General features: G+C 36.6%; 1 long non-coding RNA gene across 5 annotated transcripts in view; it reads left to right on the top strand.

Annotated features, from left to right (window-relative positions):
• The first annotated feature begins 344 nt into the window (after positions 1-344).
• LOC103879390 overlaps positions 345-25,220 on the top strand; it is a 221,565-nt gene continuing 196,689 nt past the window's right edge. For 3 of the 5 annotated variants that reach the window (XR_002518470.2, XR_002518468.2, XR_004178533.1), the window contains exons 1-2: positions 345-1,967; positions 2,269-2,368. This is a non-coding gene — a long non-coding RNA (uncharacterized LOC103879390). The remainder of the gene's footprint in view (positions 1,968-2,268; positions 2,369-25,220) is intronic. The other 2 variants (XR_002518469.2, XR_002518471.2) reach the window with 2 other exon arrangements.

Below are 25,220 nucleotides of genomic sequence, written 5' to 3'. Positions count from 1 at the left end.
TCTATGTTATTAATTTTGATGTACCATATTGATATGAAAGAAAGTGGTAGGGACTCTATCCACTTCAATTTCAATGAAATATATGTAATTGTTTTCTTTGTTGAAGACAGTATTCAGTCAGAAAAGCTCTTTGGTGTTTGTTTCTGTGCCTTGGTCTCGATCTAATTGTGAATCCTTTTTTGGATTTTGTTACTTGGAGTTAATGACAACAGTGTTCTGATACTGGTTTTGACTTTCTACGTTCTTTTGTACCTTTTCTCATTTCTTTACTTACTTGAATATTTGACTTTCCCAAACCTTTGGGTGACTTATATTGTTTTTTATTTTATTTTTTTACTTTCTAAGGTGTTTTTCATCTCTTCTTCAATTTCCTTGGCTTTAGGGTCTTGGCTCTGCTTTATGCCAAAATACATGCTGTTAACCCATCTTACTTATGCCTCAGCTTCCTCCCATCTCACAAATACAAATACCACTGAAATGCAATTCCAAAGCACAGCAGTAGAGTCTCATATCTTTGTTTCTAAAAGATTTATTAAAAAGCCACTCTATTTCTTTGCTACTCATTTTAGCCTCTCTTTCAATTTCTGAATGCCCAGCTCTTCTTTCTTATCTGTAACAGAGAGTTTTGTTCAATAATTTAACACAAATTTACAGAATATCTACATGTGAATATAGTAGTGAACAATACTGATGGAATCTATGTCCTCATCAAACTTCCAAACCACAGGCACCTGCCACCATGCCCAGCTAATTTTTTGTATTTTAGTAGAAATGGAGTTTCACCATATTGGCCAGGATGGTCTTGGTCTCCTGACCTTGTGATCCGCCCACCTTGGCCTTCCAAAGTGCTGGGATTACAGGCGTGAGCCACCATGCCCAGTCATATATGTTGTTTTCTGATTCTTGGCCGATTACTTCTAAGAAGCTGCTCATCTTGAAGAGAATGGGCACAATTAGGAATAATAATCCTGTTTAGTAAAATATTTCTAGTCTCCGGAGTCCCAGAATGTTTTATTTTTTCAGCAAAGAGTGACTGAATACTTTGGTTATAGTATTAGCTAATGTGAATTGGCTTATTATCTTCCAACCTGCATCTGTACTGGGGGACTTCTGAAGACTGAGTTTATTACAGAAGTATTTATAAACATCCATACTAAATAATCAAAAAGTGAAAAAGTCGATTTTATAGGGTTCATTCACTCATTCATGTAATATATATTAAATACCTTCTACCTGCTACTTACAGTTTTAGGCTCTGAGGTATAAGAGATGAGCACATTGCCATCCAGGAGCACCCAGTGGAGAAAAGAAGAAAATCTAGAAAATGCCCTACTGCAATTCAGGGTGTTATGAGACCACGAAGAACTGTTATCTAAATCAGAAGCTTTCTCTAATGCCTCTAATCTAAAATGGAGTTGATTTGAATTAATTCCTGCACAAAGCAATAGGTATTACTATCTCTAGCAGTTTTAAAAATATTGCAGATATCCTAGAAAGGGGCAGCATAGGTCCATAGTGTAAATAGGACAGTGTTTCCCTTTTCTATATGATAGATGGCATGTAGCACAATGGAAGATTGTATCTCAATCTCTTTGCTGACTGCAGCAAAAGATCGGTTTCCCCGTAGGCCTAATTTTCCCTGCTAGACTCTACATTGTGCCAGGTATTGTGCTTGGTATCTGAATGTGATTCGTTGCCAGTGATTCTCAAAATGTGATTCGTTGCCAGTGATTCTCAACACCATTAATGCGTACTTGAATCACCAAGAGGACTTCTTAAAGCAAAGTGCTAGGCCGCGACCCTAGAATTTTTGATTCAACAGAACTGGAGTGGAACCTAAGAATTTGGATTTCTGATAATTTCCCAGGCGATGCTGTTGCTGCTGGTGCCAGAACCACATTCTTGGGATCACTGCATTAGATACAATCCTGGTACTCAATGAATTTACAGACAGGTGGAGGGGACAGGTAAGTGAGCAGGTATTAACAATACAGTGTCATAAAAGCAAAGGGAAGTGAAGATTTGAGCTGAGATTGCTTAGACTAATCAACCATCTGATTCGTGTCAAATGGTGACTTAGCAACTTGTGGACAGGCAAAGTGAATCGAACATTTGATGTAATTATTAAGATAACTCTGTCCCCAAAGCCCGACAGTATAAACCTTTTACTGAGAAAGTAAAATGACAGTGCTGCCTTGTTTACTTGTCTGTGTTGATTGGTTTCACCTGCTAAATGCTTTACCCTCACAATTCACCTCACCTTTGTAGATTTAACCTCACATCATTTGGGAGCTACTTTTCTCTCCAGTGTCATCGGATACAGGGTGGCAGTATTTGTGTTTCTTGACGGCTATATAAAAGTGCAACTGTAAGTTTGGGTTTCATCTTCCTTTTATGTATAGTTGCAAATATAGTAAATTTTGTCAGAGCCTGAATAAAAGTCCTTTCTTTTCCTTTTTTTTTTTTTTTTTTGTCAAGGTTTATCTTCTGACCCAATTTGAACAATATCAACTGAGAGATTATCTTATTCAATGAAAAGAATGGAGAAATCTAAACTTTTGAAGACAGATTTTATTAGTACAAAGTAGCAATGTGAATACCCTGTAATCATTTTACTTGAATCATCAGAGGGTGAAAAAAGTTATTTCTTTTAAATTTCACTTTAGAGAAAGATTGAAGAGCAATGTCAAACAGTGTAGTTATTTTCCTCAGATGTCAGGTATTTAGAATTGTCACAGAGTAGAGAACAATGATTTATAAAAGCATATTTGGAAACTAATGAATGCTGTTGCCTCATATTTCTGTCTTCTGAATTGCTGTCAGATAATTCTGTGTCCTCATGACTTTCTTCCTCCTACCCCCTGTCTCTTTGCTTTCTCATGCACTCTTACAAGAAAAAGAGAAGTTTCCTACCAGCTGATGTCTCAGGACTATTCATAAGGTTTAATCCTATGTCTGTCTCATCTTATTTTCCTCTTATGTAACACCAAAGTTTGACCTACTTTTCCAATTTATGTCACTTAATCTTCCCTATGATTTTGTCATCTTCTCCAAAATACCGTGGAATAGAACCCAGCCTTCCTAATCCTGATTTGTTTTTAACAGGCACCTAATTACCTTTTTTATTTTGAAAGAATTTACTCTTAATAATTAGAAGAGGATATATATAGATAAACGAAATTAAAATTTGATCAGGAGATTATATATAGAGTCATGAGACGTCTCATGGCGGCCGCTTTATAACTCTACCTGCTTTTAAAATGCCTTTTCTCTGACTCCTGATCCATTTGAAACCCTCACTCCCCGTGTCTGTGATTGTTCTGGGAATCTCTGAAAGGTGGTTTTCACACAAGACATAATACTATACCTTCCCCCATTATCTAGCTGTCCTTACCCTTGACCCCTTTTTCTTTCTGCTGATGACAATCCTATATGCCTTTATACTAGTGTAGGCATCTTGCTTTTCATTGCCTGCATTCAGCATGGCCACCATGGACCACAGCAAAACTTTCCCTACTAAAACTTTATTTGATGCCATAAGGAATATCTACACTTACCTTATATTCTGCTACCAAGTACTCAGAAGTATTTTTTCAGCGGTCTGATCTAGATCCCACCAGTTTACAATAAATAAATCAGCGAGTTTCACTGTATCCTACAGATAGTTTCCTAGTTCTTCCTGCCTTTCCTTCCTTGCTTTCTCAAAACAAGGGGCAAATTCAAACCTTTGAGACTCTTTCTTGGTACTGTGTCTTTGGTACCAATATCTATTCTAGACAGGGATCATTGATTGTAAGGAACTGAAACCTGCTCAAGGTTTCATAAACAAAAAGGGAGGTTTATTATAAAGTTTGGCTGAGTATAGTCAGGGCTTATGGGAACTGTCGTTGGGAGCAAGGCTTCTATCTCGAACCATGTTTAGTTTTTCAGTATCCTTTGGGCAAAATAATTTCCTTTAGGTGTTTATTCATGAGCCTGGTCTATCGTGCTCTTCCTAATTTTAACTTGACCTTGCTGTTTCACTTGGCTCCCCACAGCTCATTGACTCCATATTCCAGGGTCTCTGAAGAGACTGAAGAGATGGGTAGATAGTCTTCATTCATCAGTTGTCCTTTGGGGTGTGGCTACAGGAATAAGTCAGCCACACTTTCACTACTGAAAGGATTTCATCACACTGATCATTTTTATTGTCAGAATCACTTTTACCAAAACGTTAGATAGGTTATTACTTTTAGAAATAATTTAAATTAAAATTGTACATGTAAAAGCAAGCTGTTTTGAAGCTATCTCAAAGGGAGGCCCTTCATAAAGTAGGTAAAAAGCACACATCTTTAGTACGCAGCAAAATCTGCTGTGACAATTGCAGTCTCTGTTTTTATGTCTACAGGACCTTTAAGTACCCAGTTTAAGAAGAAATCTGCATGTTAATAAGTCATGACAGGCCTAAGATAGTACAGGATATCTACCAACCAGAGTAGTGATCGATGACTATCAGCAACCTCAAAAAAGGGAGCAGGTAAACTTTGTAGCAGGTGCTTTACAAAGCAAGCTTGAACTATTACTTTATCTGATCTGTGGCAAAGTTCTCATTGATCTGTAAATGCCATTTTCTGCATAGGCTCTTACCTGCAACCTCTTAAATTATTTGACAAAAAGAAAAAAAAATAGTTTAGGAAGAAAATGAACCAAAAGAAAGTAAAAAGAAGTATTAAAATATGAAGTAGGGTATGATAATATTAATATTTTCAACTTTTTATAAGGTACAAATTAAATGAACAATGTTGAACATTTTCTTTCCTTTTAGAATTTTTTATGCTTTTATTTTAGGGTTGGGGGTACATGTGAAGGTTTGTCACATGGGTAAACACGTGTCATGGCGGTTAGTTGTACATATTATTTCATCACCCACATATTAATCCCAGTACCCAATAGTTATCTTTTATGCTCCTTTCCCTCTTCCCACCTTCCACCTTCAAATAGGCCCCAGTGTCTGGTGTTTCCCTCTTTGTGTCTATGAGTTCTCATCATTTAGCTCTCACTTATAAGTGAGAATATGTGGTATTTGGTTTTCTGTTCCTGTGTTAATTTGCTAAGGATAAAAGCCTCCACCTTCATCCATGTTCCTGCCAAAGACATGGATCTTGTTCTTTTTTATGGCTGCATAATATTTCATGGTGTATATGTACCACATTTTTGTTATCCAGTCTGTCATTGATGGGCATTTAGGTTGATTCCATGTCTTTACTCTTGTATATAGTGCTGCAATGAACATTCACATGCATGTGTCTTTATGGTAGAATGATTTATATTCCTCTGGGTATATGCTCAGTAATGAGATTGCTGGGTCAAATGGTAGTTCTTCTTTTAGCTCTTTGAAGAATCGTGAGCACTTTTTTTTAACAAGAGCTTAGCATGGACAAAACCTGAAGTCTTTAGAGGGTGGCAGTGTGACTTAAACCCCTCCTGAGGAAATCCCTTCCCATAAGGCTCCCCAATCTTTATTCCTTCTTAAAAATGTGAAGCAATCTGTTTTTTAATTTTTGTAGATGGTGCTCTGAGTAAAACAATTAAAAATAATTTACATTCATCTGTTACTTGGACTATGTGTGTTTATTAAATTCTGGAATATAAAGTTTTTCTTTTTCCTTTTAAATGGAATTATGAACAACTTCAGTCAACAATAACTGTCTTGAAGTTGGGTACAGTGGCTCACACTTGTAATCCCAGCACTTTGGGAGGTTGAAGTGGGAGGATTGCTTGAGTCCAGGAGCAAGAGACCAGTGTGGGCAACATGGTGAAACTCTGTCTCTACTTAAAATATAAAATATTAGCCAGGTGTGGTGGGGCATGCCTATAGTACCAGGTACTCTGGAGGCTTAGGTAGAAGGATCGCTTGAGCCTAGGAGGTTGAGGCTATAGTGAGCTGTGATCATGTCACTGCACTTGAGTGTGGGCGACAGAGGAAGACCCCATCTCTAAAAAACAAAACAAAACAAAACAAAAAAACACCACATTGGGGAAGGAGAAGGGGATAAAGAGGGGGTGAAATCATATAATTGGTCCTAAAGAAAAACTGATGGGGCTTATTAGTAAAATTTGTGGGCAAAGGTCAATGACTTTTTGTTTGTTGGTCCTACGATTGCTTGGGGAAGCCACGAGGAAAAACAAAATGCAAGGTGGAGGTTTAAAAGTAGTACCAGATCAAGTGGAAGAGCTGTTTTGCCTTTCTGAAATATATTTATTCTACAAATAAATTTTTGGTTCTATCAAAATCAGTTTTATCTGATATTATGACATGACTAGTATGAATATAAGCAATGCAATTTATGGCAAAATATAAGCTGTAATACAGTTACTAACACATTTTACACATTATAGCTTTGTGTTAAAAACAAATTGCTCCACATATATTTATTGTATGTCAGATATTTTTCTGAAACCATCACCCAACCCCTAGATCTTCCCTCAAGCTGTTCCTCTTCCCTGTGTAAACATAGGTTGGATTTTCAGTGTTTCTGTCTTTAATCCACACTGTCCCCTCCCTTCACACCAAATGAAGCTATTCTTACAATACAATTTTGTTATCAGAGCCAGGACTGGAAGCTGCCACTCATAATTCCAATCCAGTCAGTTGTTTATTGAACCAGTGGTGAAAAGTTTTTGAAAAATGAAAAAAAAAGTTTTCTATATGTATATATGATGAAATTAAGTGTCATTTTTACATGTAGTTAAATATTCACAAGAAGAAGCCTTATGTCTGCCACAGAGTTTAAGCCCTGCCCTGGCATCAGGATGTGAGGCACAGAAGTGGAGAAAAGGGTAGTTTCAGTTCAGAGGTACTATTTTCACATTAGAACCTGTCTATTTTAACTTTTGCAGTTACTCTCTTTTGCAGAAAATACTCAAGTTAGCAGTATCAGTATATTTAACTGGAAAAATTTTCAGAACAAGTTTCTGCCCTACTATAAATACCTTTGGATAGGAAATAGCATATAGCAAGAAATAATTGATCTAAAGTAAAGAGGCGAGCAATGAACCTTCTTGCAACCTGGTGGGATAAACTTGAATATGGAAAGAAGTTATCATGGAGTTTTGTTTCCAGAAGGCTACTTACCTGGTTATCAGTTCAAAGTATGTCCATGAGAATCCTTGCCAAGGCTGGCTAGTTTAGAGGTTTCCAGATAAGTCCTTCATGGATAATGCAGATTTCGTACTTGTACTTGATCTCTGGAGGGAAGCATTGCAAACATTTTCTGTAGAGGGTCACACAGTCTCTATGGCAATTAATCAACTGTCCTTGTTGTTGCCATAGACAATACATAAATGAAGGTGTTCCAATGAAACTTTCTTTACAAAAACAGTTCGTGGGCAGGATTGAGGGGAGGCTCTACTTCCCTGCCCGTGTATGGCTAACTACCTACTGTAACAAGTGGAAGACCCTATCCAACTTCAGAAGAACACTTTCCACATAGTTACGGATACTGTTTTTCGTGAGTATCCACATTTCCAGCAGTAGCTGCAGTTTATGTGGCTTTGGAGCCTTGGTACCAGTCTCCACACCAGTGCCATAACTAGCGCTAGAATTTGCATTTAGTGCAGAGTGTCTTGACCCAGCAGAACAAATTGGGTGCAGCACAACACATGCACAGTGAGGCTTTGGCAAGGGGACAAGGAGGGCGGCAGTACGAGCAGCAAGAGCAAATACTGTCATGGAGTTTTGAAGGCTTGGAGGCTTTGCAGGGTAAATTATCACAAGGAGTTGAAACCACAGGAAGTGGATAAGCAGATAGCTGGCATTGCATGACAGGTGAAAATAATGTGCTCAGAAGTACATATGGAACAGATCTGCTGAACTCTTGAAGTTTGGTGGAAGCCCCGCATAACGTGTACATAGTATTGGAATGAGGGATGTGCTGTTACTTTGTGAAATCGTGACTTTGTTTTTACTTCCAGGTTAGGATTTAATTGATTTTACATATTTCTGATTGCCAGTTTCCAAATCTGCATAAGGGATAAACAAGTTTACTCTAGGCACTTTTAATAAAGATTAAATCAGAGCCCAGAAACCACTTAGTAGAGCACATGTATAATTCTCAATCCATGTGTAATTCAAGCACAAATGTACTTCCCTGTCCTCATCAAGACTTCCCTATCTGTCCCTCTCTTAGCAGTTCCTGTATTCTAATGTTTCAGGGCAATCTGAAGTTTGTCCCTCATGTATTTCCAGAGCTGTCCATTTGACGGTTGGTTCTAAGTGTGGTGTATTCTTTCTCAATGTGAAGCTCCCAGTCCTGCTGTGGGCTTCTCCACCGCTCAGTCCCATAGATGTAGGAAACTTCAGTCCCTCTCTAGAGGCTGAACATGAGAACAAATCAAGAGGTTAATATGGGTAGGCAGTTTTACCTTTTCTGCCTTGTCCTTTAAATTATCTTCCCTCATTCATCACTACAGGTTGCACAGGTAGATAGCCATGTTTTCCTGAAGAGTTGGAATTATTAAAATAAGATTACCAGGCCGGGCGCGGTGGCTCATGCCTGTAATCCCAGCACTTTGGGAGGCCGAGGCAGGTGGATCATGAGGTCAGGAAATTGAGACCATCCTGGCTAACACGGTAAAACCTTGTCTCTACTAAAAATACAAAAAAATTAGCTGGGTGTGGCAGTGGGCACCTGTAGTCCCAGCTACTCAGGAGGCTGAGGCAGGAGAATAGCATGAACCTGGAAGGCAGAGCTTGTAGTGAGCCGAGATTGTGCCACTGCACTCCAACCTTGGCGACAGAGCAAGACTTCGTCTAAAAAAAAAAAAGCAAAAACAAAAAGCAGGATTACCACTCTTAAAGTCTTAAAGTATATTTAAAAATATACAAAAGCACGACACTTACATAAATGTAAATGTAAAAGGAATATATTATTGTTTTTAATCTCATTGGTTAAAGAATAATCCAGTGGGATGTTACAACTGGTTCGAAGGATGCCACACACATCAAGATTAATCATAAATGCTGAAATGAATTTACAAATAGATGCAAAAGTGTCTTTTTTAATGGGGTGATAGAAGAATGAGGAAGGAGGAAAATCAATTGTCCTTCTGGACAGGAGTTATTTGCACGTACATGGACAGAAGTAATTTGCATAGTTATCCATATTTTACAAAGCTGTAAATAGCTCAAAGGCAATGAAAGAAACAAAAACATACATTTACGTAATCCTGAAGGGTGTGCTAGACAATGCTTACTTTTCCATTGAACATACCCAGCAATCTTTCTATTCTGTTTAAAAGTCTTTCACAATTTATCCCTATAGAACAAAGAAAAGAAATGGTTAAAACTGTGCATGAAATACGATTTTCTTGGGATTCTAAAGAAAAATTATCCAAAGCACAGTCATATCCTTAATTTCTATGCTGACTTCCCCCTTTTCACCTCTTTCCGTTAAAGATCTTACTTTTATTCTCTTTCGGTACATCCCTACCCATATTTCAGGATGTTCAAGATTTACCCAGTGAAGTACTTTAACTGAAGGATCCAGCTGCCTCGTCCCGTTATATATTTCTCCAGGCAAGTCACTCAAACAGGACCAATGCCATGAGTCTTTAGCAGAATCCTCAGTTCTGACTGTAAATACCCAAGGTCTATACAATAAACCAAGGAGAGGGGCTTTTTGTGGCAATCTAGCCTAGAGACACATGCTGTCTTCAAATCTGGTCTTCATGAATTTGTTCCACCTTCCTGAGTTTCATTGTGTCTGTTTCTGTTCTCACCTTTTCAAGGAGTAAAGATAAGAATTGTAGGACATATTTACACATGTGCCAAGAATAAAACTAATTAACATAGGCAGTAGGCTAAATCTGTATGGAGAAGAAAGATAAATGTTATTCAAACTGCTTCATAATTTTTAAGGCCCTTCGTCTTCATAGAGCCAGTCAGTAGCCTGATACTGCATGGTAGTGTACAGCTCTTTCCCTGATTGTAATGAGTACTCTTTTGAGACTTCTGCAGGTTAGGAAGGAACCACATATCTCTTTATGGCTGTACCTTTAGTTTCAAAAATGAAAATTTGAACCAATTATTCTAATAAGAACTCAAACTCTTAGCTTAGTGTTTGTCAGGAAAAGGGAGGAAGGAAGGTTAAGTCTTTCATTTTCAAATGTTTGTTCACCTTCCTTTTCTTTTTCAGTCTGGGAGAATAAGTAATACCACTTGTTAGAGCTGTATCTAAAATAGAAGTATATGGATAGTGAGAGAGGTTCTGAGGCTGAGGTTGTCAACCTTTTTCTGAAAGGAGACAGGTAATAAATATTTTAGTCTCTGGGGCCATATGGTCTCTGTCATAGCTACTTAGCTCTGCCACTGCAGCATGGAAGAAGTCATAGACAATATGTAAATGAATGGACATGCTATGATCTAGCACAATTTTATTTACAACAATAGATGGTGTGCCACATTCGGCCTGTGGGCCATAGTTTGCTTACCCCTTATTTAAGTGTTATTGTTAACCCGTGAAGTGCTTCAATTTAGTATCTGTGATAAAAATCTTTTATCTATTGAGTTTATTCTGAGTACATTTCTTCTTTTGTTTCAAAAAAGGCACAATGGTATGTAAACCATGTTTGAAAAAAATAAGAATTTTAAATTAGAGAAAGATACAAAATAATTATGAAATAATAGGATGATGGTGAATTAAACTTGTAAATTGTTCTCCGCAGAGTATCCCAATCTCAGCATCTTTGCCTTTAATGGATTTTTGTCTACACTGTGTGGCTTTGCCTGTGTTCATTTCATTTTTTACGTAACACATTTTCATCTGGTGCTAATGATTTTGAAAATAAAGCTTTAACTGACAGTGTAATCTAAAAGCAGGTGTTTATGTCTGTTGGGGAGATTTTGAGTGTGTGTGCGTGTATGTGTGTGTGTGAATTTTTGTTTTTCTCAAGTTGCACTGACTGAGGCCTCCTGCTCTATCTACCCTGAGTTTTACCTGCTTCTCTCTTCACAGTGCTGAGAGTCTCAGAACAACTATAACTTGAGCTTAAAGAGAAGTCTGAGACTAGAATCTAGTATCAGACCAAAAGTCTTTTAACTTGACTTCTGGCGGACTTTTAAAAGATTCCCTCAGACACTCTAGCATATAGATAAGGAAATAAAAATGTGATAGAAAGATATGCTATAAAATAAACAAGAGCACTTTCTTATTTTATCTTTGAAGAGTCTGTTAGAAAATTCAAAGAAACTTCAGGTGAGTCTGAAGCTATATAATACCTACTCCAAAGAGTTTGCCATTCCTTGACCACCCCTTAAATGTGCTTTAGAGACCATAGAAGAAGTGAAAATAAGTTCTTGAAGAATTATAAAGCTCTCACCATACTTGATCAAAAAATATGTGGGTTAGCATCTGCACTTGAAATATCTGTGGCCAGAAATGACAGGAACTCAAAATTCTACCCAACCTGCAAGATCCTTTTCTACAAAGAAGTCTTCTCTCATAATTACAGTACATAGAAATATTCCCTTCCTTTGTACTTTAAACATATTTGTAGGTTTTTTTGTTTGTTTGTTTGTTTTAGATACATGGCCTCCCTTTGTCATCCAGGCTAGAGTGCAGTGGTGTGATCATAGCTCACTGCAGTCTCCAACTCCTTGGATCAAGTGATCCTCCTGTCTCAGCCTTCTAAGTAGCTGAAACTACAGCTGTGTGCCACCACACCTGGCTAATTTTTTTATTTTTTATTTTTGTAGAGATGGGGGTTTCTGAATCTCCTACCTCAACCTCTCAAAGCTTTGGGACTAGAGGTGTGAACCACCATTCCTGGCTCACATTTTTTGTTTTAATTTTTCTCTTTGCTACTTATTTGCATTCCATCATTTACCGGTGTCTTCTCTTTCTGACCTCTTAGATAGTGAAATGTTTTAGGACTCAATCCTAGATCTGTTTCTTTTCTGTGAGTATGCCCTCTCCCTTGCTGATTCCACCAGATTTCATGGTTTAAAACCCTTTCTATTATCTGATGTCCCTCAAAATGCGTGTCACTAGCCTCGGTTTCTTACTTGAACCTCAAATTTGTATATACTAGGGTCTCTCCAAAATTTTCACTCTAACTTCAGCATTCCCACCCCCTACTCCCTGCAATATCTCAGCCTAACGAATACAAAATATGACTCTTGGTTCTGTTACTCCCATTGCTTACACCCTCGATGTCCTCCATCTTACTTAAGCACCTGACATTCACCTACTTACAAAGGCTAAGACCGAGGAGTCATTGTGACCTTTCTTTCTTCCCTCACTACCCATATTTACTACATTAACTTCAGACTATATCTCAAATCTGGCCCCTTCTCACAATTTCTACTTCTTTTACCTTAATATAAGCCACCATCCACTGTTATGAAGACTTCTTCCTCACTTATTCCCCAGCTTCCACCTCTCACTCTCTATGGTCCAGTCTCCACACAGATGCCAGAATGATTTTTTTTCCCCTAAGGTGCAACAACAGATCATGTAAATCTCCTAACAAAAAATATCTAATGACCTTCCATTATAAGTAGAATAGCATAAGTTGCAAGTCCTTACTGTGGCTCAGAAGGCTATAAGTAATCCAATTTTGTCTACATCTTTGATGTTTTCTACCACTCTTCCCTTTGCTCACCATATAGTACTCACACTCGTCATCTTCCTGCTCCTTTCTTCAAGTTTCATTAAAAACAACATCTCATTTTAACTGTGATTCCTCTATTTGTGAGAAAAAGCATAGTTTTAAATGTTTATTGACAATTTGTATTTCTTCTTCTGGGATAAACTCATTCAAAATAATCTCATTTCCCCTAACAAAGGAAACATCCTGGTAATGCTTGGTTGTGCTCCTTGGTTCTGCCAGTCCTGTTCTTTCCTTGGAGACTTTACCATTGCTGATGCCTCTGTCTGGAATGGCCTGTCCTGGGTGTTTTATGGCTGGTTCATCCGCATCATTCATGTCTTTGCTCCAGTGTCATCTTCTTTCTTGTCTAAGGTACACACCCCACTGACTACCTAAACCTTTAGCTCCTCCCTATTTCTTATTTTCTTCATAGCACTTAGAACTTTCAAAATTTATGTCATTCATTTGTTTGTTTGTGGTTAGCTTTCTGTTCTACAATGTAAACTTTATAAGATTAGGGGCTTGTATGACTTCTTACCCACTTCCCCAGGGTACAGAATGTCTGACATATAGTCTGCACTTAATATATATTTATTGGATGTGTAAGTTAGTGTTTTTATAATTTATTGAAGGTTCCATTTAGATGTATTTAATTTAACTAAAATTTTCTTAAAGTTTCATTAAAAGCAGCATCTAATTTTAACTGGGATTTCTTTATTTGTGAAAATAAGCATAGTTTTAAATGTTTATTGGTAATTTGTATTTTCTCTTCTGGGACAAACCTGTCCAAAATGATGTTATTTCCCCTTATAAAGGAAAGATCCCGATAATCATAGTAGTATTAAGTGTCAAGACTAAAGTAGTACATGCAAATAAAATTAGGATAGCCACTTCCCTCACCAATCTTTATTCATGACAAAAATTTAATTTCTTTATAATCTATACTTAAAGAAGCTTATAAGAAATAAAAATGTCCTCTGAAAGACCCCACTGTGTTTTTTTTTTTTTTTTTTTTTTTTTTTGAGATGGAGTCTCACTCTGTTGCCCAGGCTGGAGTGCAGTGGCATGATCTCGGCTCACTGCAGCCTCTGCCTTCCCAGGTTCAAGCAATTCTCCTGCCTCAGCCTCCCAAACAGCTGGGATTGCAGGCACGTGCCACCACACCCAGCTAATTTTTGTATTTTTAGTAGAGATGGGATTTTGCCACGTTGGCCAGGATGGTCTCGATCTCCTGACCTTGTGGTCTGCCAGCCTCGGCCTCCCAAAGTGCTGGGATTACTGGCATGAGTCACCATGCCTGGCCCATGCTGTTGCTTTGAAGTCACTTTATGGAACACAGACCCACGTGGGAAAGAGTTGGCATCCTTCAGCAACGTCCTGTCTTCTTAAAGATCCATAAGACTTATTCTTGGCTTTCTCTCCCCTCCCTCCCTTCCTTCCTCCCTCCCTCCCTCCCTCCCTCCCTCCCTCCCTCCCTCCCTCCCCTTTGGGGCCTGCAGGTACATCTGGGGTTGTGATTTAGCATGTGGGAAGAAGTCCAGGAGAACTTTTGGAAACAACACCAGGCATTTTATCTTTTCAGTGACACTTTATCAAACTATGTGTCAATGTATTTGAGGCACTCAAAGCCAAAGGGTTGTGCCTCTTACTTAAAGTCCTCCACTCCTACTTCTTAGGTAAATAAATAAGAACTTCCTACTCTCCTCCTCTCTCTCTCAGACTTTTCTTCTCCTGGCCTCTGCATTGATTCTATAAACAATCTTTGCCCCCTTCACTTTTGGAAAGAGAGGGTAGGGTCAGTCCTGGCTAAGACATGCCCTGGGAAAGTGCCTGCCAGAGAATGTTGTTAACCTGCCAGCTTCTTGTCTTTGGGGGAGATTCAATGCCAGGCCCACAGCTGGTTTGAAGAGACATTTTCATAGTTTTCTTTTTTGTCACGGGGCTGTATCTGCCTCTCATATTTCCCTAATACACTTTTCAACTTAGAAAAAAAATAAAAAAAGGAAGAGAATAATAATAGAAAAAAGCACTGGACCCCTGTTGGGTCACATGGCCATCTCTGCATTCACCATTGTGGCTCGGGGATCCTGTGATTGGAGAAACTGAACAGAAACACTCTCCCCTGCCCTTATCAGTGATTCAAGGTTGGAGAGGTAGAAAAACCATTTCCCCAAATTAGAGCCTGCTATTTAATGCAGGTTAAGCAATGCTTATTAATCAGAAAATCAGAATTGATCAAATTGGTTATCAGATTTTTTTTTGTGCCCTAAAAGCAGTGACCAAACATTGACTTACTGTATCAGAGATACTTCAAATGTAGGATATTGTAAATAAGTGTCAAAATGGTGCAGTGGAGGAAGTGGGCATCTCAGACTTTTGCACCGAAGAGCTCTGTTGCCTTTGGTAAATCAGTTAAATGACCTACCCCTGGGTCTCTGTCTATGAAGTGAGCATAAATGACTTCATTATAGTTTTGTTTTAAGGACTGGAAAGGAGAAAACATGTCTGCATATTGCCTCTGGTGTCTAGTACACAGTAATCACTTAGATGGTGGTGGCCAGTGTTGTTATTTGTTGCTGCTGCAGAATTTTGCAGTGGAAGTACTTTTTGGGGCTTTTCTTATAGCAATGCACATTCCATCTGAACACTCTGCCAAGGCTCTAAAAGTTCTTCATCCCAGCTGGTAGCACAAAGGCAAATGTTCCACAATATACAAAATACACATTTCTTTTGTTTCTATTCTCTTCCCATCTAGGTTACTACTTTCTGCTTTCTTTCCCCCTCCCTATTCTTTCATTTCTTAAGTTGATTTTCCCTATCTGTCTTCCATCTCTGACTGCCCAGTGCTGACTCTCTGCCCACCCAGGGACTTTGATGCTTCTTCAGACTTGTGGGCTCAGTTCATCAGAGAATGTGAGGCCCATTAAGCTTCTAATGGCATGACCAGATCACTAATAACAAAGTTTCAATCCTGACACCGATTCCTCTGGGATGAGAGGAGAAAATGCTTAATTATATGGAAAAGAGTTGTATACTAAACTTGACCATTTGCTCCTACAAATCGCACTGGCAGATTGCTATAGGTTGAGTTCACAGCAAATAGTTTTAAACAGGAGAGGTGTATTTGTATTCTGTGCAATAAAGTCTCTGTGAAATGGGGGATGGATTCAAGGTCCAAATTTTTCAGTCACATGTGTGTCTGTGGTGATGGTGGTGGGGGAGGGGATGACAGACCAAATTCCACTGTGCCTTTCACATTTGGGTGGTATTAGCATGTTTTAAAGCATCTTCCTTTTTAATAAGCGTTATGTGTTCTGGAAATGCCAACTCATATTAAAATACAATTAGCAAAATAATCTTCTCTTCATAAAGATAATGCATTTTAAATTCAATATACACATTTTGCTACTTGCATCATGCTATCCATTTTATTTTCTAGTCATACACATTGGTAGACCAGGTCAATAGATGAACAGAAACTCCATATAAATAGCATCCACTTGAGATATCATAGATAGCAGTACAACAAAATACAGCTTCTCTTTAGCTTTGAACTTCACCATAATTTCACCTTATCACCAAATACATCCTACTGTCAGTTTCAGAATGCACTTAGCTCTAGCTTACTCTTCAATATTTTCCTTGACTTAGTATGTTGTTTTTTGTTCTTAGCTCCTTTTTCTGTGTATTGGCAATTTTATTATTATTTTCAATATGTTAATCCTCCTTAATAAAAGCCATTTATTTAATTCTCTTAGCAGAGTAACTTGTTAAGTACTTTTTTGGTGATGGTGATGTTGGTATAAAAATACCCCACATTATATAATTGAGAGTGTTTGACAGTGATTTATGCGTTTGTAACACCTTAAGACTTTGCCATTAACAAGTGCCATCCATGTCAAAACATAAAAAGGTAATTACTTTGTGGAAAGAGATGTTACCCAAGTAATTCCTGGAAAGTGTATGTTACTTCCAGTAGAAATGAAATTTCAAGTCATGGCCAATGAGAGCACTTCTTGCAGTCATCAATGCATAATCTTAATCTTAATGAGGTTCCAATCACATTTGCCTGTCATAGGCTTTTAAACATCTCCTAGGTCTGTTACTTGGTTCCATTAATTAGTATGTATATTTTCAGGAGCCTAAAATAGATATCATATTAAGCAAAAGATTTTGAGATCTGTTCTTGACATCCTGTTTGGCTTTTACACTATTCATAGGCAAGAGCAGCTTCAGCATTAGTTAAAAAGCCTTCCTTATTCTGATAAGACAGAGAACATATGTTATAGGCATTCAGCCACTCTACAAGAGAGCCGTATTAAGATTTTCCTTTTTTCTTTTATTTTTTTTTTAGGTTTTACTAGGAATGAAAAGAGAATTGTCTTAGAGATCCACAATGTACATTTTGGGTATTTTGGAGAGGAACTGGAGGGGTGTGGAAAGACTGCTACTGACACTGATGAATTCTGTCAGTTATCTGGGTGATGGGTCGCAATTAACAGCCAGCTTTATAATCTCTAAAGACAGCATTATGCTAATTCTACTAGAAAAGTTAATAGCTATTTTGTGGGCAGTGATGGTCAAAGAGTACGTTTCTATTTGATTTTGCAGGAAAGATGCCTTGGAAATTAAAAACAGTTCACCTTGAACAGCTCAGACTTTAAAAGTCTGACTCTGAGCCTTTATGTTCCAATGACATATTTCACTTTTAAATTTGGCTAAGCATAAAGCAGATGAGTGACAAATATGTGGTGGAAACATGTCACGATAGGTCATGTCTCAACGGTGTTTTTCAAAAGCTAGTAAATGTAATATCCCTTTGTACAGTTTCTGAAGCATTCAAGTGACAATAATAACTTACACCGTTCATCTGAGTCTTGTAACATGTTGCAGATATTAAAATGAGCTTATCTTTATTTAAAACAAAAGTGTTTTGAGACGTGCTTTTAAATGGCTGTCAAATATTAACTTTGTACTTTTTATTTCAGTAGTTACAAATAGCACTCTAAATAATCCGTGGCTCTCAGTACTATATTAGCATCTTCTATCAAGGTTTTATGCAAATATCTAGTTAATGAAGGAACAATTATTGTAACAATGTTGAAGAAATATTATTTGGTGATAGTGATAACTCTTACAAAAGTAGTTTTATTTGAAACATGAAACACAATGAGGTTCCAGAATACATAACTTACAAATAGCAATAGTTTCAGGATCCTGAATATTTACCTCTCTATACTGGGAAATTTTAATTCTATACATCATAGTTGTATTTTCCACAATCAACACTATGAGGAAATGTATATAAGTAAGATCAACAAAAAAAGTAAACGTAACTTCCAATAGTTCAAATTTATATTCTTCTTAGAGTAAACATTTTTTATTATCTTGATTTATAGATTTATATAGTGAAATTTAAAAAGTTATATTGGAATATTAAAATCTATTAGAAGGGCTGAATTCAGAAATATAGTTAATGAAATAAGATGAAAGTGCTTCATAAACTTAAGTGCTGAATAAACACCAAAAGCTGTAAATAGCTCAAATCATCCTCCTAGCTCAGGGATACTTCTATTGAAACAGACCAGTAAAAACTGAGCATTCTGTGACTATAATTACTACAATAGTTTCTTCTTATCCTGAAAATTTAAATAAAATCAACTATTTGGATTGACTCCTTTCCAGCCCATGATATCTAGCCATTTCAGCAATCATCTGAGAACCCTATCTGGAATTCCATCAGAAATAATGCTCTGTAAAGCAATTCTGGGGACAAAATTCAAAATACTCAAGTTTAGATGATTAAAGGCAAGATTTTGTTCTTTGGTTCAAAGATTAGTTGTACATATAGTTTGCATTTCAAATGACTACAATATGAATGATATTGTGATAATGGCAGCCTTGAATGGAGTTGCTAATTACATAAACTCATTTTAGAGGATCCATATACCTCTTATTCCTGGGTCTTATCTGGCCTGAATAAAGATAATTTATGATGTAGCATTAGTTACCCTGGGAATAATCAATATTTTAATACATTTTAAAACATTAAAAATGTTCAAGTGACTCTTTTGGAGGAGTAAGTTAGCATAAACATTTTCTATTGTTGACTGCTGTTTCAGTCCTTGTGCTCAGGGTGTTAAACAAAATGTTCTGTTACTGGGGAAAATTAAACAGAATAAAGATAAAAAGCTTTAATATAAGGAGTATCCAATTTAAGCATAGGTTAAGTTGGTTTACTGGAACTTGGAGACTGTTCTCTAATAAAAGTTATGCTCTGAATATTACGAAAGAGAGTAAAGCTGGTACACACACACACACACACACACACACACGCACACACACCCTATCCCAATTTTCCCCGTAGTCGAGTATATACCATGGGGGGAAAGAAGAGAAGAAAAAGTCTCTGTGTGCCTTAAATCCTGGCACTGAGAAGTACTGGTATATTTAGAAGCGGCCATCAGTTTTATGAGGACTGAGAGGGAAATTTTAAATTCCTTGAAGGGCTTAAAATATACTGTGTGGTTTTTCTTCTTGATTCGTCTTGTTAATAATACTAATACTGTGTTTCATCAGCCATGCCTTTTGTTTTGTTTTGTTTTTGTTTTTTGTTTTTTGAGACAGAGTCTCACTCTATTGCCCAGGCTGGAGTGCAATGGCGTGATCTTGGCTCACTGCCACCTTCACTTCTCGGGTTCAGGGGATTCTCCTGTCTCAGCCTCCCGGGTAGCTGGGATTACAGGCGCCCGCCGCCACACCGGTAATTTTTGTATTTTTAGTGGAGAGGGGGCACCATGTTGGCCAGGTTGTTCTAGAACTCGTGACCTCGGATGATCCGCCCACCTCGGCCTCCCAACCTGCTGGGATTACAGGCATGAGTCACCGCGCCTGGCCCATTTTTGGTTTCAAGTGAAAGTTTTTGAGTTTAGGAGATGGATAATGCAGTTGATACTAAGAGGAAAAGAAACGTTTTGTTAGGCAAGAGGCAGCACCAAGAGAAAGGAAGAACTAAAGGGATTTACAGAGAAGTGTATCTCTGGATAAAACAAAGACTTACTATATTGGAATTAACACAATTATGGGCAATACGTAACAAACAAACAGAAACCAGCACGTAAATAAAGGAAGCTGTGCCTGTGCGTACGTTTCTCAGATGAAATATGGGGTCATCCATTCTCCTATCCAACCACCAGGTGGGGCCAAAGCCCCAGCACAGAGGGGTGGAAGATGGCAATCAGCGTGGAATAGTGGTTACCTAGATGAATTTAAGTTTGTTTTTTTTCTCTTGAAAGAATATGAGATTGATGAGCCAGTATTTATGATTTTTTTTCATGTCTAACTTACTCTCTTTGTTCATATTTTAAAACATTAGGATCTGAAAATGGAAGTGGATATTAGATGTATGATGAAGGAATACAAATTATAAAAGATTCCTAATACTTTCCATTATCATTAAGATTTCAAGGCCTCAAAGAAGATAAAAATATTATTGCATCATTGCTTTTCATATTTGAAATGATTTTAGCATTGATAGCCAATGTCTGAGAAAAACGGCCAATCACCATACATCCTTCTTGCAAAAGATTTCATGTACAGCTACTTGTAATTAAAAACAAAGTGTTGAAACAAGCAGTTTAAAGTATAACTAATGTATTGTAGATCACTTTAAAACATTTTGGGGTGCACCCAAATAGCACTGATTATATAAAAAGGATTTTGCACTTTACTAATAGTAAATAGTTGTGTGCTTTTTCAAATTCGAAAGTAGTCTAGGAAGTTAACGCCATCTATTTTTTAGGCTATAGTGCGATGCTATCATTTTTGATATTAAGCACTATGATTAGTCCAAAATAGTTTTCTTTAGAAGTGATCTGCTCAAATATGTGTTAACATTACCATGTAAATGATGAGTAAAGTTTGTTATTAGCAAATGGCAATCCTACCATTGCACATACATAACACTTCTCCTGCAATCTTATCTATTTTAAATGTATTATTTAACGTAATTATATAAAGACAAATTTAATCTTAATGTGTCAGAAAGTATTATCATCTTGCAAGCAGTCCTCCAAGGTTAATAATATCTGGGGATATAAAGTGTTTTAGACTGTAAGATTAGTCTTCTTATTTGAAAAAGGCTTTAAATTTCATTTCAAAGGAGATTTCACGCCCCATGAAATTTAAACTATGACATTTAGAAAACATTCACTTTATTATAATGCACTGAAAAATTATAGTGCAAATGCTTCTTGTTCCTATCCATCAAAACTGTTGTTAGAAATGTAAAGGGTGCTTTCTTAGGTAAAAATTATGTGATATGCTGGGGAAAAAAATGAATGCCTCCAACTGTTCATCCTGAAGTCAGGTAATTACTGCTTCAATTATGTTATTGAATGCTTTGAAATTAGGTCCTACAGTAGGTTTCAGTAGAATTTATGTTGAGATAACCTTTTGTTCATTGAATTTTCTGTTTATCCAAATGTTGTATGAAGGGTTCCACAGGCCTTAAAAGTAAGTTTTGAGGAAATCTTTTTAAAGTACTCTTGATATTTCTCCTGGGCCACAAACTAATGGGGAGATCATAAGGTGTAAAACTGTGGTACTTTTAAATACTAATGCAGACACTTCATTTGTTATCACATAGCGGTTTTAGATATTCTGGCTTGAGCTCAACTTTATTTGTGTCTTCTTTTCAAAAACAGACTAGTTTTGAACCATATCAAAAAATCTAAGAAATTCAGATTCCTACAAAATTTAATGCATGATGATAATACTTTAATTCTTGTGTTTTAGATCACGTTTATCATAACCCCAACTTATGCTTCAATGTTTATTTTGCTTTCTTAAACATCAGAAGTTGACTTAATCCATCAAAATTTCTAAGAAGATCCTAAGAAATACAAACCACACTCTGAGTAGCAATGGTCCTTAGCAGAAACTCAACGAATGTTAGTTGAATGAGTGCATTGGTGTGTCAATATGTGGCAGAAATTATGTGAATTATTCCTACTATAGTGTCAAACAATAATGACTAAAATCACATTCTGACAAAGAATATGTGTGCTTATATTTCACATCTGTAAAAATCTCATTATATTAAATAAGACTGGCTCATTTAAAAATAGATATAAACAAATAAAAGGTGAAGTATACACTTTCTGATCTAAGTTGAAAAGAGTTGGAAATAAATCACAGGAGAAGGATAAGAGATCAAAATATCATCTTTATTCCTTTTTTTTGTTTTTGCTTTTTTTTTTTTTTTTTTGAGACAGAGGCTGGCTCTGTCACCCAGGCTGGGGTGCAGTGGTGAGATCTCAGCTCACTGCAACCTCTGCCTCACGGGTTTGAGGGATTCTCCCACCTCAGCCTGTAGTTGGGACTACATGTACATGCTACCATGCCTGGCTAATTTTTAATTTTTAGTGGAGATGGAGTTTCACCATGTTGGCTGGGCTGCTTTTGACCTAGTGACCTCCTAGGTCAAAGCCTCCACCTGCCTCCCAAAGTGCTGGGATTACAGGTGTGAGCCATGGAGCCCAGCCATCTTTATGACTTTTGAAGCCCATTGGTTAATGATGAAAAGTGTTTGCTAATCTCTGCACTCCACACTGGCCTATCCATATTATCAGGAAGAGCTGGCTAACAATAAGCCCCATACCCTGCACCTAGGAGCCTACAAAAAAGAGCTCCCTTGGTGCTGAACAAATCAGAGGAGAAAACAAGTCTTTGAGAAGTAGCCACAATTAGATCATTCTTGTGCAGTTTCGTAGCCCAGATTTACATCAACTGTGTTGTGCAAAAATCCTGGATTGGAGCCATGAAGTTATTTTGAAAAAAATCCCAGACTTGCAGTTTCACTAGGTTCTGGGGAAGCAAATGGGAATCCAATCTGAAAGATGTCATTCTTTTAGTCTAGGGATCAAAAATTCCCCACAAAGAATTACTTTCAACCAAAATAAGCAGCGTTGGTCAAAAACACAAACACACACACACGTACAATGAGAGAATTGGCAGGAAAAAAGGAAAGCCAAAGTAGATCCCAAAATAATATATTAGAATTATGAGACACTGATTAGAAAATAGTTTTTATGCTTAAGAAATAAAAAGTATATGTGTATATATATATGTGTGTATATACATATGAAGAGAAAATAATAATATAAAAATTGATGAAGCAAATTTGAAAAGGTAGGATATATACCTTTTAGAATTAAATATTACGATAACATTTATTGAAAACTCAATACATGGATTTAAACACTACATACAGATGTAGATAGAATTAGATAGAAGAAACATCAGAAGAAATTACCCAGAGCACACTTCACAGAGAGACAGGTTAAGTGGTATGGGAGGTTTAATTAGTTCATAATTAGAAGAAGAAAGAGTGAATGCTGTCTCATGGCTAGTGACTTTCCAGAACTGGTATATCACCAATCCACAGACTCAAGAAGCTCAGTGGATCTCAGAAAGTATGAGCAAAGACAGCTACATTTAGACACATTGTAATGAAACTGAAGAGCACCAAAGGAAAAAAAATCTTAGAAGTCACCCAAAGTAGGAAAAAACTATATTACCTCCAAGGATTTCTAAATAGGTCAATGGCTATCTTGTCATCAGCGATAATGATAACTAGAAGACAGTGGGTTGAAATTTTAGTATACTGAAGAAAAAAATCTTGCAATCCATTAATTCATAGCCAAAAAAATATTTCAAGAATAAAAATGTTTTCAGATAAAAAAAAAAAAAACTGACAGGATTTTCAATCAGTAGATACTTGCTACAGGAAACAGAATGAAGGTATATGTTCTACAAAGCAGTAATGAAAAATCAAAGTGGGCCGATATTTGGGTAAATCAGAATGATTATTGACTATAAATATAAATCATAGTAATAATGTTATGGTGGATTACATTGATAAAAATTAAAACTTATGACAGCAATAATATATAGGTTGGAGTGGGAATAAGTGGAGATAAAGTTGAGTCCTTGTTTTTTCCAGGAAGAGACAAATTGTTTATTGATTCATATTGGAAAAATAAACATGCATGTGATAATTTATAAGTAAATTAGTAAAAGGAATAAACAGACTATGTAACTTCCAAACTATTGGAGGAAAAACAAAAAGATGAAACATTCATTAATCCAAAAGAAAGAAAAAAAGGATCAAAAGAACAACATACAAAAAGCAGAACAATTAGCTCACAGTAAGACGGTAGATGGTAAACTTAAATCCAAATACATTGGTAAAGATGCTAAAGGTAAATTGTCTACTTGGCTCAATTTAGAAAGATTGTTAAGTAAAACCATCTGAATGAAAAGTACTATGAAAGACACATCTAATTGATAAAGCTGTGTGAAAGGCTATATATAAATATAAGAGATAAAAGCAAAAGGGTAGAAAAGACAACCATACAAACAATATCCAAATGAAACCTGGTGTATTTATTTGTATATCACACAAAATAGAATTTAAGGTCCATAGTATTACTCAGGATAAAAGTGGCCATTTTATAGTATTGACAATTTCAATTTCTCAGGAACATAAAATAATTGTAAATTTGGACATATCTACAAACTTAGTTTCAAAATACATCAAGAAAATGTAGTCAGAAACAAAGTGGAAATTAACAAATTGACAATCACGATAGTACAATTTAACAATTATTTCTCATTAATTGATAAAGGCAGGCAGAACCAGTAAAACAAATATAGATTTATAAGATGGAATTAACAAATCTGATCTAAGAGACACATACAGAACATCATATCACATAACTATAGAATGCACCTTCTTTTCAGAAACAGAGAACATTTATAAAAGTTGTCTATACAAAACTTGACCGTACTGCCAGTTTCCACACATTTAAAAAGATTGCTATCCTGACAACTGGAGGATAAACCTATAATTCAATGATGAATCAATAATACAATATAATATTTCCATCCTTTGGAATTAAAAGCTCAAAATAATCTATGTTCAAAGCATAAATCATGATAGATACAAAATATTCTGAAAAATTATACTGCAAATACTATTATGTCAAACTATTGGAAAAAAGCCAAAACATTGCTTATTTAGAAAAGAACTCTAGGTGCCGGGCGTGGTCACGCCTATAATCCCAGCACTTTGAGAGGCCAAGGTGGGCAGATGACGAGATCAAGAGATCAAGACCATCCTGGCCAACACAGTGAAATCCCGTCTCTACTAAAAGTACAAAACTTAGCTGGGAATGGTGGCACGCACCTGTAGTCCCAACTACTTGGGAAGCTGAGGCAGGAGAATCACTTGAACGTGGGACGCGGAGGTAGCAGTGAGCCGAGATCACGCCACTGAACTCCAGACTGGCGACAGAGCGAGACTCCGTCTCAAAAAAAAAAAAAAAGTCTAAAATTAATCAAATGATTAATTTCATTGTTATTTAAAATTCTAAAGCAATTCCAAATAAAAGGAACATAACAGAAGTTTAGATAAAACATTAAATTAATGTTATAGAAATAAGGACATACTAAAAATTTTAAACAAAGCCAAAAGGTTGTACTTTGAAAAGATTACAAAATGAACAAAATTTGATTGATGGTACTAT

The sequence above is a fragment of the Papio anubis genome, chromosome 15, assembly GCF_008728515.1.
Source record: "Papio anubis isolate 15944 chromosome 15, Panubis1.0, whole genome shotgun sequence".
Classification (NCBI taxonomy): Eukaryota; Metazoa; Chordata; class Mammalia; order Primates; family Cercopithecidae; genus Papio; species Papio anubis.
This window is presented reverse-complemented; position numbering and strand designations above follow the sequence as displayed.